This window comes from Cornus florida, unplaced genomic scaffold (genome assembly GCF_030987335.1).
Source record: "Cornus florida cultivar Cherokee Brave unplaced genomic scaffold, ASM3098733v1 CherokeeBrave_3.0.0_Hap2_Chr06, whole genome shotgun sequence".
NCBI lineage: Eukaryota > Viridiplantae > Streptophyta > Magnoliopsida > Cornales > Cornaceae > Cornus > Cornus florida.
In genome coordinates, this window is record NW_026775576.1 from 78,576,223 (window position 1) to 78,588,527 (window position 12,305).

The following is a 12,305-nucleotide window of genomic DNA, read 5'->3' on the forward strand; positions in this document are numbered from 1 at the left end:
ACCTATCGAATTTTAAGTTATTAGAGGTGAAAAGTTATACATAAGTCAACAGGTATATTTTTAAAAAGAAAAAAAAATGAGCACATTATCACCAACCCATTCATTGTTAATATTTAGTCCTATGGTCTGTTCGACGGCCCCTGGGACATGTGTCCTATTAGAGGGGAGGTTATTATAATTTGTCGGTGTTAATTTGACTCTAGTAATTTACTTTGATTTATAAACTAAATTGGTAAATTTTTTACTGTTGTTTTTTTATATTTAATTTTAGGGTTAAAATAATAAAATTTCATTTACTTTTAAAATCGTGTATAAAACCTCCCAATAAAATTAAAAAACTCCTTAAACTAACAAAATTTATCAAAATACCTCCAAATCTATGATCAACCCGTTAAATGAGTTGTGTGAAATGTCAAATTTGACATTACTATTTAATATTAAATTAAAGGTTATAATTATTGTTTTAAAATTACAAAAATATCCGTCTTCTTCCGAAGCCCTTTGAATGTCAAATTTGATTTAATAGCTTCTAATTAATATTTTTGTAAGCACTTTGGGGTATTTTTGTAATTTTAAAATAATAATTATAGTTTTAAATTTAGAATTAAATATTAAGGTCAACTTGATATTTCCCAATGGGTCAGTTACGAATTTGGGTTAAGTTGATAGGTTTTGTTAGTTTAAGAAGTTTTAAAACAATTCCATAGCTACACAGAGTGAATATGACCTATGCATAGCCTCCTTACGATGCACCTTTTGCTCCTTACTCTTGAGCATCTTCGTGATCAAATAGGGAAAGGGGAACGACCATGTCATGGCATTATCCAATTGTTTAACAATGAGATCATGATAGAGCTTCAGAATTTGGTCCCAAATGAGCTGCGGGACACGAACATTTCAGGAACTCCAAAGAAGATTTAATCCAAATATGAATGAGGTGGTGTTAAAAGAAGTTGTGAAGTTGCTAGATGCGGAAATAATCTACCCCATCTCAGATAGCAAGTGGGTGAGTCCTACTCAGGTAGAATATAAAAAGACGGGTATTACAGTAGTTGAGAATTCCAAGGAATTAGTTCCACAACGCACCACCACTGGATGATTATGTAACTGTGTCGGGTAAAACTTGAGCCATGGACAAAAAGCTCGAGCTTTGGAAGAAAAGCTCGAGCCATGTTCCAGTTACTGAATTATTAATTTTACCTTCGTCGATTATAGTAATCGACAATGTTGTAGCAGACCATCTCTCTCGGCTTCTCATTGAGAACACTTCTGATTTTTTTCCAGTTCATGATTTCTTTTAGAGTGTGTTCAATACTATTTAGAAGTTTCTAGTGGCTTTATTTAAGGAGGAAAATTGGTATTCAGCAAGACCTGATGAAAATTTGAATCAAATGACAAGCCAGTAGTCTCATTCCACCAGCCTCGAGGCCTATTTCTGATATTCGTAGGCAAATGGTGCTCAACCATTGATAAGTTTGACCATGATTTGAAACTCTTCAAATCATAGCCATTGGTAGAAACAATCAACCAAAACTTTTTTTTGTCACTAGTATTCAATTAATGCTTATTAAAGACCATGAAGCCAAAAGAGATGAGGAGGCATAAATAAGCTTTCCCACCGACAAAATCAAATCTCACCAAACCTCTACTCATTTAGTATTATTATTTCCACTTATATAACCCTACTCTCACCATGCCCATGTAGAAGTAAGGGCTTAGGCTAACACTAACTCATATTAATAATATAATAACATTAAAGTGATAACAAGTAGATATATTGGACAAACAACACACATCCAATAAAAAAAATATTATACCATTTAAATTAATTAAGGAAATTTTTTTATTTGACTAATACCCATTTCATTAGATGATGTATTCTGATTTAGTGGACAAGCCAATGACATGCATGCTGGCTCACCCAATATCTATTCTGAGAAGAGAAGTTTAAAAAATTGACCTCCTATGTATCTTTATTATTTTTAGATAGAGTCACTATGAAAGAATATTACTTTTATAGAAAGGTAAACCATTGATCATAATTACATAAAGCTAACCCATTGACAAAGTGCTTATAATGTTTTTCCAACTTAAGAGAAGTCTAGAGATCTGACTTTTGAATACCTTAGTTATGGTTCATGTGGCTTGCAAACAAATGATAAGGTTTGTGACTTATTTGAGTCTTTTTGTTTCTTTGTTAGTGCTTTCACTCATTAATCATTTTTAGGGATAAGATTTGTCTATTAATCGTTGAGTAGAATTTTCTTTATTGATCGTTAATGTGATCCAATCACAAATATATAAATAATTCATAATTACAAAATACAAAAAAAAAATGATAAATAAGGATAATAACTCCGATTTCCTTATTTATCAATTTTCTGATTTTGTAATAACATGTTTCATTCATGTCATGTCACGTTATTGGTATGCTCACTCAATCATAACTTCTTCCGTCTCAAGCGACCAACCCCATCAATTCTTGTTTCTCAATAACCAAAAATGCATATAAATCCCAAATTGTCGTCAATTCAATTTGCATTTCAACTGATATAGGTTCTTTTTTAAACTGGAAAGAGTCATTTAATAAGGTACTAATTAAACAATCCATTAAATCATAATAAGTGGATTATTAAATTTAGTAAAATTTATTTGGATACAATGCCACAATCTTTACAAATTTTCATCCGTTCAAAATGGGCTGAAGAGATGAGGGAAAAAAAATGATTGAAATTTAAATTCAATAGTATCTTAAATTACACAAATTTTAAATTACAATATTATTCTTTTAAGAATTACACTATTATAGATATTAATGGACGTAATAATAAAAATAATTTAAAACTTTATTTTTCCTTCTCTCATTATTATTCTCTTCTCTTCCATCATTATTCAAAAAGAAAATAATTATTCTCATTATTCGGTGAAAATTTCGAGATAACTTTCTGTGTTTTTATTTTTTGAACCAGTCCTTTTGCATGAGACCCTCTGTGATCTCAGATCTGAAAAGTCTTGGTGCTATTGAGTTCACTCTGATTTTGTGGCACGCCAATTCTAAGGCCATGACCTATTATATCATTGTTAGTTGAATAAGTTAACTAATTTCATTCTAGATACTAAATTTAGGCCACATAGTTTATTCGTGGCTGTAATTTTAATTGCCCATGAATATATGTCGTGACTACTATTCAAAATAGGCCACAGAGTTTATCCGTGGCTATTCTATTATTAATAAAATAAAATTTAATTTAATAGCCAAAAATATATATTGTGGAGGGAAAATTGCCATCAATTGTACCTCTGATTCCCAAAATTGGCATCCTTTCATATGCCTAATCAATATGAGATCGTGTAAGTTAGGGTTTTATATCATTTCAACACTTTAAGAGAGTGTGAGAAAGATTATATGTGCTCTGCCGAACCCAAAATTCTTATTGATAGAGAGGGAGAGGGTTTACCAAAGACCGCATCACCAAACGATTTCGCTTTCCATATTCGGCATCAAATCCAAGTTTGTTTATGCAAAAAATGAGTTAGGGTTTGCGCGACATCGCATGAAAATAATTGGAACTCCAACCTGCTGATCTGCGACATTGAAGTGCTCGGAGTTAAATATATGTGGAAATTTCTACAATATCTACTTGATTTTTTTACAAAATTAAAATGTAAAAGTTAGGGTTTCGGTGTTTTGATAAGTGCTTAAATGTTGTATATGGTCCTCATTAATGTCCTCCATTGATGAAATGGAGTTACTAGAATTATCCATTCCCCTTGGATTTCGAACAACCGATTCAAGATGAAAATTAAGTGGGGTAAGAGTAAGATCTAATTACCCCCATCAATAGGGAAAATTTTACCTTGATAATAAGAAATGGAATCTTGTGATTGGCTGGAGGAAAAAAAGAAAAGAAATTATGTTGCTTTTTAATTGCCAATTTTAGTCCACTTACCTTGCTGTAGTATAATTCAATTAAGGAAAAGAAAGAAATTAGACTAAGGAAACATGGCAAATTATTAATAATTTTTCTTAAAAATTATTCCAACGCCATGGTGGATTTTCTCTCTCCATTTATTTTATTAACTATACATAGCTTAAATATGATTTTATTGGCTTTCCATTTTTTTTTGGGGGGGAATTTTTCTTTGCTGCTTCACATACTTTGCTTGACGGAAAGAGAGAAAATAAATAAATAAATAAATTATTTGAAAAATAATCTGTTAAAAGATAATTTTGTCCGAAAAATTCCCACAAACAATCACTTAAATGGACACCAGTTAAAAACACCCCTTTGGGATAATTGAGGGGAGTCAAAGAGTAGTGTTATTGAGCTGAATGTAGAAGAAACTTAAAAATAAAACCCTAGCTCAATCTATCGATTAATTCGCACTAGTTTATAGATAAATCTCTATATTAGATGGCTATTTTTATCAGAATTCATTACCCATAGATCTATGCCCATTAAGTATAGCTCAAATAATGCCTAAAGAGACTCGCATTGCTCTGATAATGACGACAATGATGAATAACCAATCCTTACGATCTGGTTTAAGCTTTAATCTCTGTTTGGATCGAACTATGGCTAACTAACTCCGACTTCCACTGATGAGTAGAATGATTAATTAAATCCGAGACATAGAAAATTAACGCCCAAGAATAGGAAGAAGAAACAGAGGGCATACAAATAACCGGCAACCACTGATCCTTCCAACAAACGTACCAAAGAACACCCTCATAGGTGGATCAAAATTATCAACATTGCATGTAAGAGACTTTTGTATCGATTGTTGAAAATTTGTTTAACTACTGTATATTATCACTACAGAACTTACCAAACAAATGGTCATCCAAGCTTCCATTTTGCATGAACTCGTACACCAAGATCTGTTGGTCTCCATCAACACAATAACCCAGTAGGTTGACAAGATAAGTATGTTGCAAGAGGCTTAGCATAAGTACCTCAACTAATAACTCTTGGCTTCCTTGCTGGCTGTCAGGATTAAGACATTTCATCGCGACAAGCTGCCAATAAAGTCAATAACAAACAAAATTGTGAGAAATAGTTTACTGTTACAAACATTAAGCTGTATTAGATTATTTCCAAGTTTGCTGATGTTGTCTTGTGAAAAAAAGAACAAACTTGATCAACAATGTCAAAAAAACTTCTCCTTTACTACAAATCAATTATTCATTGAGTTCAAACAGAAAGAACGGAATACTTTCTAAAAGTTACATTAAATGACAAGCAATACAAGTATTAGGCACAATTGAAACTTAACATGAATAGAAATAAAGGGAACGGGATCATGCTATACCAAGGAAGAATACAATACAATTTCAAGGTTAAAAACAAATAATGTCGTGCTATGAAATGCAATGCCGTGCTATGTCGTTCCCCATTTTCAAAATATTTTCCATTTCTTCACTTTATTTAACCTTGTTCAAAACCATTGCAAGCTCTCATTGACGTAGTTGTTGCCCCAACCGTCCCAAATTTACCTCATGTCTTTGGTTGAGTTTTCTCTTGATCCTTAGGATCAGTGGCCACCTGATTATAGCCAAAATATCCGTCTAATTTAGGTGGAAGAAAGAATGTCGACTTGATACAAGCCAACATTCTTCCTTCCACCTAAATTAGACGGATATTCCGGTTATAATCAGGTGGCCATTGATCCTAAGGATCAAGAGAAAATTCAACCAAGAAACAAAAATGTTTCTGAAGAATCTTTTCATCCACGTCCCTACGGGAAAAAGAATCAACCAGCGAGCTTTTTCTCCAAAAGTAAAGCTACGTACGCATCTCGAGTCCATTGCATTTCATGCATTTCGAAGCATATCTAAGGTCAACCCATCATCTTGTGTCCTGATTACACTTCTAAAAGGTTCTAGACAACATTCCAAGGCTTGGGGTGATTCAATAACCAAAAGAGGAACAAGGATGCACAAGCCTCCAAAATCTCTCACTTGTACTTCAAAATTATCGTGAGACAAACCTAGTGTTCAGTTGGTAAAAGAGCCAATTCATGGTTCAAAAAAGGAAAGTGTTAGGTCCCTATGGTCTGCTATCTTGGTGGCTAAGGCTTCTACCCATTTGGTCCGATGTCGTAGTAACGCACAAAGGATGCTCTCATACGCCTACGCTCATATTGGAGACAGTTGCCTCACAAGACTTGTGGATATGGCAGTGTTAATATTATTCCTATGCAATCTGCTTATAATTAAATTTTGGTAGCATATGCACCATAGCAGGCTTGAATCTCATAATGGGTTACATCAGCATCAGGAACGAAAACTTAATCGGTAACCTAATTAAGTTTTTGAATTGAGTATACCTTGAGGCGGCTCTACTCCTAGAGCTTTACCTGGGATGCAGAATTTGGCTACTGTTTAGGATTTTTGGGATTCTAGTGATGGTTGGTTGATGATGGGGGTTTAAAATAATATTAATTGACATGTTTAAATTCCAGGAAGCATAATTTAGGTCTTATGATGAGATTTATCGCCACCATCTCTCTCTTATTTTGTCCCCGGTGGCCAATCCGGTTTACCCGAGGCTCGTTCAGTTGTTCTACCAGAACCCCTTACTATAGCATTATTCTACATTGATTTGTGCTATTGTTATTAGTGGTATTTTTAAAGTGGTACACATTTGTATCCTTCGACTAAAAGATAGGAGCTGCACAAAAAGGTTTGTCTCTCTGTTTCAGAACAGTTTTATGATGGAAAAATTCTTAACTCGTGTTTCACCATCAGCCTTCACAACAGAACATTTTTTTGGAAAATCTTCTTCCAATGGAAGAAGTGGTAACAGCTTCCTATGGAAAGGTTTGTCGACTTTCCTCATAGAATGAACTACTTCTGATGGAAGATTATGCAATGAAAATTCCATCTGAAATAGAACTTGAACTACTGTTGGTGGAATCGACAGAAAAACTCCTACTACGACCTGCTGAAATACATATAAAATGCAATGGCGGGCCTCTGCATCATCTGTTGCCTTAATAGGCAAAAAGTGAGCCGTCTTGGTCAATCTGTTAATAATGACTCATACTGGTTTGCATGAATTGGTCGACGCATAGGGTTTCACGTCGACCGAATTAGGAGAATCAGTCGACGTTTGGGGCGTTCACGTTGACCGGTTTGTATGAACCGGTCGACACCTGGAGGGAACACGCCGACCGGTTTCTGTAATCGTCGACTGTGGTAGTCCAGTGCAGGTTTGGGCATGGGGGTTTTAATCAAACACATTAAGCCCAAGAAAAGAGCGATGTACATAAAGAAAGAGGTGTTTGGCACAAAAATGGTTAGACAATTTTGCCCATTCGCCTAGCCCTAGTTAAATCGTCAGTTCGCGAGGAGGCATTTTTATTTTCATTGTTTATCGTCGGCCCGTGTGGAGGCAACTTACTTTTCTTGCATTTTTTGAAAAGCATGGGAGTATGAGATCATTGTATGTGGAGGCTTGTTGTTGATTGATTTGTGTTATAGAGGAGAAGAATTTGTTTTTGTAACTGTGTCATCTGAGGTTTGAGAAGCCTTTTACATTTTCTGATTTTGCAGAGTTTTTTACAGAATCTCGAGCTGTTTCGGTCGACCGAAGCATCATTTAGGCCGACCAATGGCTATTGGAACAGTTGCATTTCAAATTCTAGTAGCCTTCATTCATTCTGAGCCACAACCGGTCGACCGGTTTGCCATTTCGGTCCCATCTTCTCAAGTTTTCCCTTCCACAACCCAAGGCCCAAACTTAGCCCCACCAACGACTTAAATTTTGAAAAAATACATATACATACACAACAGAAGGAAAAGATGACTGTTTCTTTTAAGTCTGATAGTTCTTTAACCGTTTTGTTTTTGTTTTTTTTTTTTTTTGTTGTTGTTGTGTGTGTGTGTGTATTTCAGCAAGCTGTAGAACTGGTGTGTGTTAATACCAGTTGCACTAAAAGTTGTTTTGTTGAGTTAAAAGCAAAACAAGAAACGTAGTAAACATGAAACTACCAAGATCTTACGCATCACATAGAAAAATCTCATGTTGTCCTTGGCCAACTTGTTCGGGGCATATTTCTCTGCATGGGACTCGGTTTTTAACGCCGCTTCTTCCGTTGTTCATTTTTTTTTCATTTCGGTTCTTTTTCATTAATCCACCTTGATCAGATTAGGACTGTGCAAGGAATCCCACAGCAGAATGGGGTAGCAGAACGGATGAATCGAACATTGACAGAGAGAGCTAGAAGCATCCGCATACATTTGGGTCTACCCAAATAGTTTTGGGCAGAAGCAGTCAATACAGCATCCTACCTAATTAATCGTTGACCATCGGTGCCTTTGGAGCATCGAATACATTCTCCGGTTAAAAGATACCGTGACCCTGTCTCACTAAAACTGTCATAACTCTCATTATGGTTAAAGTTTCTGTGTGTGGCTGGTACCATTGGAAAGCCGACTTAAAGCTCTTGAAAATGGACCCTGTACTAGAGCCGTGCCCTAGCCATGGTCATTTTATGACATCCAAAGTTTCCAAAATTAACAAGTTGTGCACAATAAGTATATACCAAATGCAAAATCTGCTCGGCTGCAAACAAAACCATATTGACATAGAAAACTGCTAAATCGTTGAAACCAAGCACGAGGAGCCTACATAAGGCCGCACAATGAGGTCACGGTAAAGTTTCAGAATTTGATCCCAAATTAGCTGTGGAGCCTAAACTCAAGGATTTTGAGTTATCTTTCCAATGGTATCAATGTCATTCTCAGATTCAAATCACAGTGAGAGTTATTCATGTTAAAACTTATCGATAATCCGTTTGCTTAACAAATCGGATATGGATTTGGATCGCTAACGAGTTCTCGGACTGAATGTCCCAATCCATATCCTATTTAGCTCTACCATTCATAGGTAATAATTAATTATAATGAATTCATGCTCAAAGTTAGAACTTTATTTTGTCCTTTTATCTTCCTCTGTCCCAAAATTAATTTCTAACAGTGGATCCTGAACCTCGGCCTTTAAATCATGGGTATTTGCCTCTAAAGTACCCAAAGCGGTTAGAATTTCTCTTCAAATGCGGGACTTCTTGAATTTCCTGGAGAATATAAAGATTGGTTTGGAAAATGAGACAAACTGTTATTTATAAAGCACCAAAATCGATTTTTACTTTGTGTGTTTTCAACCTTAATATATTCTATATGCTTATCGTCTGATTTTAATATAAATTTCGCACTCATTTAAATTTTTTGCTCGTGTAAAATTTTATGTGTAAAGGCCTCGCGTTTGAAAATTAGCCTAAAGCCTCTCAAAATTTTTGGAATCTAGAGCCAGCCGTGTATCAGCCGATTCAATTTGTCTGGTCTAAGATTTGATTCAGACTCCTCCTTTAACGAAGGTATCAAGTTTGAATTCAATTTCTAAACTAATTAAGTGAGCCAATGACAAACGGTATTGACATGAAATACCCTCAATATGATTTTATGGTATAAAATTTGATTCAGACTCTTTCGCTTTTGTGACTATATCATGATATCATCGGTAGTTACGTAAAAAAGCTGAGAATAAAAGATTATATTGTATCATATAAAAAGGAGCATAATTAGTAAAATATGGTGATAAAATACTTGTTTACCATATATATATTTTTTTAACAGGCCAGCATAAAAAAATATGACCACGCATGTATTATTTTTCTACTTTTATACTACAAATAATAAGTATGAAGCGTTAGATATGGAGATTTTCAAATATTGAAGAGTTTGTAAAAATTGATAGATTGGGGAAAGAATTCAAAAGGATAAAAAGTTTGTAAATTTAGATATAATTAGGTAGAAAGTTCTAAAACCTAAATCTTAATCATTGATTTAATGTATCCTAACCATCCATCAAAGAAGTAGATGTACATATATAGGTAGGATTCACATTTGTAAGCTACAAACCCCACAATACAAAATTCATATGTATAGGAGTTAAGATAGGGTTAGGATTTAGAAAGAAATTAACTGTTAACTTGGGTTGATTGAGATTTAGTTTGAAATTCAATTTTAAAAAAAAAAATCTCCTGTCATTTGATTAATTTATATTTTACTTTTTCATAGAATAAGTTTTGAACGGGAGTCGCTTACATGAACATAGTTTATGTATTCGGATTATATAGTGTCATACCCTAAAATTGAATGTGAGTTGAAAAAACACTCCAAACCGGATATTGTCGTATGAATTCCCAATGCACTACCCACACCAATGAACCATTGGATCAAGATCTCCCATCATAACATATCGATCAAATCTGAAACTGCCCCATCATTCATCAACCAGAAGTCAACTACACATAATTGAAAATTTTCATTAAAACATTTTGTACATGGAAAATATGTGACTTCCAAGTGACCAGGAGCTTCAGGCACAATCTATGGGACCTTAAGAGTTTAAAACCATTCATAGAAGCTATGCGCGAATGATTAGGAAAATAAATCAAATTGTGAGCTTCAATCATTTGGAGTAGATTCATTCTCAAAAGCGAACTTGATTAGGATCAAGTGCCAGAATACCCCGATAAGGATCAAGAAGCTACTCAAAACATTTCGATGAAACTCTAGCCTTAATTTATATATGCGTACAGAACATGTACAAAATTAAAATTATAATGGTACATTAACCAGTGTAGTTCCCGTCAATATCAAGGATGCTGGACATTAAGCACACGCTTGCTTCACAGCCCCGCGAATTTTTCCAGTGAACCAAACAATGGTCCCTTGTATACAACATATACCAATGTATACTTACATCCACATTGTTTCAACTGTATCAAGAGCAGATCATGAGTTGACATATACAGCAAAATGACACTCACCTTAGATGCTTTCGTGTTATGCCTACAGTAGCCTAAAGATCAACCACTGAATCGTTTCAGCGGTAAACTGTGGGAAAGAAGCAAGATCTGATGTGGTTTGCCAGAATTGTACTGCCTAGAACATCGCCAGAAGGATATAAAAACAAAAATGGTAACAATACAAAGCATTAACAGACCACATGACTTCCTCACCAGTAAGAAGACAAGTTCAAATCCTAATAATCTACAGGTATAATTCATTTCTCCAAATTAACCAGTTTGTCTCGAAGCAAATGCACCAAGACAAAACCATTACACCTACTGTATATATATGCCACAGTAGTTCTCACTGCTTATAAAACTCCATACCAACTTCAACAGTGTTGTGACTTGTAACCATTTAAGTAGGCATTTCCACGTCCAGATCAATGTTCCTATGGCATGCAACAGGATATCTTAGCATACAATGGAAACAGAAGGGGCAGTTATGGTCCCTGGAAGGGCTGGTTTCTGGCGACATGGTCCACCTTGAGAGTGCTATCAACATCAATTTGTTGCATTCATCACGTACGGAATTGCAAAACAATTCATACATTCAGTACATCAAACCAAATAGCCTAATACGTAAGCAGGCGGCTGAGAAGAGCATACGGCATCATCCCAACCAACACAAGCTTACAATTAGTCAACTCTTAACAACTATAATTAAAGGGCTAGCCTTGTGCACAACGCTCCCGCTATTGTGGGGTCCGGGTGGGTCAAATGTATGGAGCTTTACCTCCACGTGCACACAGACTGTTTTCCCGTTTCAAACCCGTGACTTCTATGGAGCGCCAAATCCCGGCCTCAACTCTAACAACTATAATTATGAGTAGTTATACTCATTAAACAAGCATTTCTGACTCCAAAGCAGCAACTCCAAAAAACTCAACTCAAATGAAATAAAGAGGGGGAAAGCTCCTCAAACAATTGAGTTCAGCAGTCTATAAAAAATAATGGTAGAATTGTCTCCAAGATCCAATTCAGGGCTCCAAGCAAATTTAAAGATATTGTAGAGGGAAAATTTTAAAATATAATGATAATACAAGAGAAGTGCCAAGGAAACCACAAGGAAGTTCCATTTTTTGTTCTATATCGTAATTAAAAGGCATAAAACCAACTGGACTCATGATAGAAGATTATCTACCAATTATTTTTCCCTTTTTGAGGAGCTAAGTCGGGTGGATATCTTGGTTTGAATGCACAAGAATTATTTTGAGGGACCATTATCACTGTTAAACAAAGTAACAAAAAAAAGAGGAATGGAAAAACCAATCAAATGATTAAAACAAATATTACTGTTGTTTTGTCATAAGAAATACATAAATAAAATAAAAATAAAAATAGTTTCAACATTTTCAGGAATTTTGGTTTCTTGAAAATGTTTTAAACATATTAATATGTGATTGAGTAAAATGAAAGTACTTGGAAAACCTAAAATTGGCTTA